This window comes from Loxodonta africana, chromosome 1 (assembly GCF_030014295.1).
Source record: "Loxodonta africana isolate mLoxAfr1 chromosome 1, mLoxAfr1.hap2, whole genome shotgun sequence".
In the NCBI taxonomy this organism is placed as follows: Eukaryota; Metazoa; Chordata; class Mammalia; order Proboscidea; family Elephantidae; genus Loxodonta; species Loxodonta africana.
This window is the reverse complement of record NC_087342.1, coordinates 198006498-198012672: the sequence shown is the minus strand read 5'-3', so window position 1 is coordinate 198012672 and position 6175 is coordinate 198006498.

Sequence of the window (6175 nt, the reverse complement as noted above, 5' to 3'; positions counted from 1 at the left end):
TAAATTATAACCATGGCCCCTTTACGTAAAGTAAGCACTATAGTGTGTTTATAATGGTTAAGATCAAATAATTTTTCCTGAAATTTTTTTTTTTTATATGGACTTTGCTCCTCCATCTTTACATTCTTGTGTATAATGCCCAGCCGATCTGTGCTGACCTCTGATAAAATAAGCTTACTTGAGAGGCAGAGCCAAGATGGCGGACTAGGCAGACGCTACCTCGGATCCCTCTTACAACAAAGACACGGAAAAACAAGTGAATCGATCACATACATAACAATCTACGAACCCTGAACAACAAACACAGATTTAGAGACGGAGAACGAACTAATACAGGGAAGCAGTGATTGTTTCCAGAGCCTGGAGCCAGCGTACCAGTCAGGTACGGCACAAGCACAGAGAGCTGCTCCACCCCCCTGAACTAACCCCGGGAGGGAGACCAGCTGGTTCTGCGGGCGGCGTGGGATGCAGCCGGTAGGAGAAGTCCCCGGGAGGCAGTGACTGGTCTTGGAGCAGGAAGAGCAGCGTCCCAGCTGGGGAACCGTCCCACCGGGATTTGGACTGGACGCAGCGGATTTTCTGAAAAAACTAGTTTTCCAGTGATGGCTCGGAGACAACAATCCATATCAAACCACTTAAAGAAGCAGACCATGACAGCTTCTCCAACCCCCCAAACAAAAGAATCAAAATCTTTCCCAAAAGAGGATACAATCCTGGAATTATCAGGTACAGAATATAAAAAACTAATTTTCAGAATGCTTAAAGATATCACAAATGAAATTAGGATAACTACAGAAAAAGCCAAGGAACACACCGATAAAACTGTTGAAGAACTCAAAAAGATTATTCAAGAACATAGTGGAAAAATTAATAAGTTGCAAGAATCCATAGAGAGACAACATGTAGAAATCCAAAAGATTAACAATAAAATTACAGAATTAGACAACGCACTAGGAAGTCAGAGGAGCAGACTCGAGCAATTAGAATGCAGACTGGGACATCTGGAGGACCAGGGAATCAACACCAACATAGCTGGAAAAAAATCAGATAAAAGAATTTTAAAAAATGAAGAAACCCTAAGAATTATGTGGGACTCTATCAAGAAGGATAACCTGCGGGTGATTGGAGTCCCAGAACAGGGAGGGGGGACAGAAAACACAGAGAAAATGGTTGAAGAACTCCTGACACAAAACTTCCCTGACATCATGAAAGACGAAAGGATATCTATCCAAGATGCTCATCGAACCCCATTTAAGATTGATCCAAAAAGAAAAACACCAAGACATATTATCATCAAACTCGCCAAAACCAAAGATAAACAGAAAATTTTAAAAGCAGCCAGGAAGAAAAGAAAGGTTTCCTTCAAGGGAGAATCAATAAGAATAAGTTCAGACTACTCAGCAGAAACCATGCAGGCAAGAAGGGAATGGGACGACATATACAGAACACTGAAGGAGAAAAACTGCCAGCCCAGGATCATATATCCAGCAAAACTCTCTCTGAAATATGAAGGCGAAATTAAGATATTTACAGACAAACACAAGTTTAGTGAATTTGCAAAAACCAAACCAAAGCTACAAGAAATACTAAAGGATATTGTTTGGTCAGAGAACCAATAATATCAGATATCAGCACAACACAAGGTCACAAAACAGAACGTCCTGATATCAACTCAAATAGGGAAATCACAAAAACAAACAAATTAAGATTAATTAAAAAAAAAATACACATAACAGGGAATCATGGAAGTCAATAGGTAAAAGATCACAATAATCAAAAAGAGGGACTAAATACAGGAGGCATTGAACTGCAATATGGAGAGGGATACAAGGCGATATAGAACAATACAAGTTAGGTTTTTACTTAGAAAAATAGGGGTAAATAATAAGGTAACCACAAAAAGGTATAACAACTCTATAACTCAAGATAAAAGCCAAGAAAAACGTAACGACTCAACTAACATAAAGTCAAACACTACGAAAATGAGGATCTCACAATTTACTAAGAAAAACGCCTCAGCACAAAAAAGTATGTGGAAAAATGAAATTGTCAACAACACACATAAAAAGGCATCAAAATGACAGCACTAAAAACTTATTTATCTATAATTACCCTGAATGTAAATGGACTAAATGCACCAATAAAGAGACAGAGAGTCACAGACTGGATAAAGAAACACGATCCATCTATATGCTGCCTACAAGAGACACACCTTAGACTTAGAGACACAAACAAACTAAAACTCAAAGGATGGAAAAAAGTATATCAAGCAAACAATAAGCAAAAAAGAAGAGGAGTAGCAATACTAATTTCTGACAAAATAGACTTTAGACTTAAATCCACCACAAAGGATAAAGAAGGACACTATATAATGATAAAGGGGACAATTGATCAGGAAGACATAACCATATTAAATATTTATGCACCCAATGACAGGGCTGCAAGATACATAAATCAAATTTTAACAGAATTGAAAAGTGAGATAGATACCTCCACAATTATAGTAGGAGACTTCAACACACCACTTTCGGAGAAGGACAGGACATCCAGTAAGAAGCTCAATAGAGACACAGAAGATCTAATTACAACAATCAACCAACTTGACCTCATTGACTTATACAGAACTCTCCACCCAACTGCTGCAAAGTATACTTTTTTTTCTAGCGCACATGGAACATTCTCTAGAATAGACCACATATTAGGTCATAAAACAAACCTTTGCAGAGTCCAAAACATCGAAATATTACAAAGCATCTTCTCAGACCACAAGGCAATAAAACTAGAGATCGATAACAGAAAAACTAGGGAAAAGAAATCAAATACTTGGAAAATGAACAATACCCTCCTGAAAAAAGACTGGGTTATAGAAGACATCAAGGAGGGAATAAGGAAATTCATAGAAAGCAACGAGAATGAAAATACTTCCTATCAAAACCTCTGGGACACAGCAAAAGCAGTGCTCAGAGGCCAATTTATATCAATAAATGCAAACATACAAAAAGAAGAAAGAGCCAAAATCAGAGAACTGTCCCTACAACTTGAACAAATAGAAACTGAGCAACAAAAGAATCCATCAGGCACCAGAAGAAAACAAATACTAAAAATTAGAGCTGAACTAAATGAATTAGAGAACAGAAAAACAATTGAAAGAATTAACAAAGCCAAAAGCTGGTTCTTTGAAAAAATTAACAAAATTGATAAACCATTGGCTAGACTGACTAAAGAAAAACAGGAAAGGAAACAAATAACCCGAATAAGAAACAAGAAGCACCACATCACAACAGAACCAAATGAAATTAAAAGAATCATTTCAGATTATTATGAAAAATTGTACTCTAACAAATTTGAAAACCTAGAAGAAATGGATGAATTCCTGGAAAAACACTACCTACCTAAACTAACACATTCAGAAGTAGAACAACTAAATAGACCCATAACAAAAAAAGAGATTGAAACGGTAATCAAAAAACTCCCAACAAAAAAAAGCCCTGGCCCAGACGGCTTCACTGCAGAGTTCTACCAAACTTTCAGAGAAGAGTTAACAGCACTACTTCTGAAGGTATTCCAAAGCATAGAAAATGATGGAATACTACCCAACTCATTCTATGAAGCCACCATCTCCCTGATACCAAAACCAGGTAAAGACATTACAAAAAAAGAAAATTATAGACCTATATCCCTCATGAACATTGATGCAAAAATCCTCAACAAAATTCTAGCCAATAGAATCCAACAACACATCAAAAAAATAATTCACCCTGATCAAGTGGGATTTATACCAGGTATGCAAGGCTGGTTTAATATCAGAAAAACCATTAATGTAATCCATCACATAAATAAAACAAAAGACAAAAACCACATGATCTTATCAATTGATGCAGAAAAGGCATTTGACAAAGTCCAACACCCATTTATGATAAAAACTCTTACCAAAATAGGAATTGAAGGAAAATTCCTCAACATAATAAAGGGCATCTATGCAAAGCCAACAGCCAATATCACTCTAAATGGAGAGAACCTGAAAGCATTTCCCTTGAGAACGGGAACCAGACAAGGATGCCCTTTATCACCGCTCTTATTCAACATCGTGCTGGAAGTCCTAGCCAGGGCAATTAGGCTAGACAAAGAAATAAAAGGTATCCGGATTGGCAAGGAAGAAGTAAAGTTATCACTATTTGCAGATGACATGATTATATACACAGATAACCCTAAGGAATCCTCCAGAAAACTACTGAAACTAATAGAAGAGTTTGGCAGAGTCTCAGGTTATAAAATAAACATACAAAAATCACTTGGATTCCTCTACATCAACAAAAAGAACACCGAAGAGGAAATAACCAAATCAATACCATTCACAGTAGCCCCCAAGAAGATAAGATACTTAGGAATAAATCTTACCAAGGATGTAAAAGACCTATACAAAGAAAACTACAAAGCTCTACTACAAGAAATTCAAAAGGACATACTTAAGTGGAAAAACATACCTTGCTCATGGATAGGAAGGCTTAACATAGTAAAAATGTCTATTCTACCAAAAGCCATCTATACATTTAACGCACTTCTGATCCAAATTCCAAGGTCATATTTTAAGGGGATAGAGAAACAAATCACCAATTTCATATGGAAGGGAAAGAAGCCCCGGATAAGCAAAGCACTACTGAAAAAGAAGAAGAAAGTGGGAGGCCTCACTTTACCTGACTTCAGAACCTATTATACAGCCACAGTAGTCAAAACAACCTGGTACTGGTACAACAACAGGCACATAGACCAATGGAACAGAATTGAGAACCCAGACATAGATCCATCCACGTATGAGCAGCTGATATTTGACAAAGGACCAGTGTCAATTAATTGGGGAAAAGATAGCCTTTTTAACAAACGGTGCTGGCGTAACTGGATATCCATTTGCAAAAAAATGAAAACAGGACCCATACCTCACATCATGCACAAAAACTAACTCCAAGTGGATCAAAGACCTAAACATAAAGACTAAAACGATAAAGATCATGGAAGAAAAAATTGGGACAACCCTAGGAGCCCTAATACAAGGTATAAACAGAATACAAAACATTACCAAAAATGATGAAGAGAAACCAGATAACTGGGAGCTCCTAAAAATCAAACACCTATGCTCATCTAAAGACTTCACCAAAAGAGTAAAAAGACCACCTACAGATTGGGAAAGAATTTTCAGCTATGACATCTCCGACCAGCGCCTGATCTCTAAAATCTACATGATTCTGTCAAAACTCAACCACAAAAAGACAAACAATCCAATCAAGAAGTGGGCAAAGGATATGAACACACATTTCACTAAAGAAGATATTCAGGCAGCTAACAGATACATGAGAAAATGCTCTCGATCATTAGCCATTAGAGAAATGCAAATTAAAACTACGATGAGATTCCATCTCACACCAGCAAGGCTGGCATTAATCCAAAAAACACAAAATAATAAATGTTGGAGAGGCTGTGGAGAGATTGGAACTCTCATACACTGCTGGTGGGAATGTAAAATGGTACAACCACTTTGGAAATCTATCTGGCGTTATTTTAAACAGTTAGAAATAGAACTACCATACAACCCAGAAATCCCACTCCTGGGAATATACCCTAGAGATACAAGAGCCTTCATACAAACAGATATATGCACACCCATGTTTATTGCAGCTCTGTTTACAATAGCGAAAAGTTGGAAGCAACCAAGGTGTCCATCAACGGATGAATGGGTAAATAAATTGTGGTATATTCACACAATGGAATACTACGCATCGATAAAGAACAGTGACGAATCTCTGAAACATTTCATAACATGGAGGAACCTGGAAGGCATTATGCTGAGCGAAATTAGTCAGAGGCAAAAGGACAAATATTGTATAAGACCACTATTATAAGATTTTGAGAAATAGTAAACCTGAGAAGAACACATACTTTTGTGGTTACGAGAGGGGGAGGGAGGGAGGGTGGGAGAGGGTTTTTTATTGATTAATCAGTAGATAAGAACTGCTTTAGGTGAAGGGAAAGACAACACTCAATACATGGAAGGTCAGCTCAATTGGACTGGACCAAAAGCAAAGAAGTTTCCGTGATAAAATGAATGCTTCAAAGGTCAGCGGAGCAAGGACGGGGGTCTGGGGAACATGGTTTGTGGGGACTTCTAAGTCCATTGGCAAAA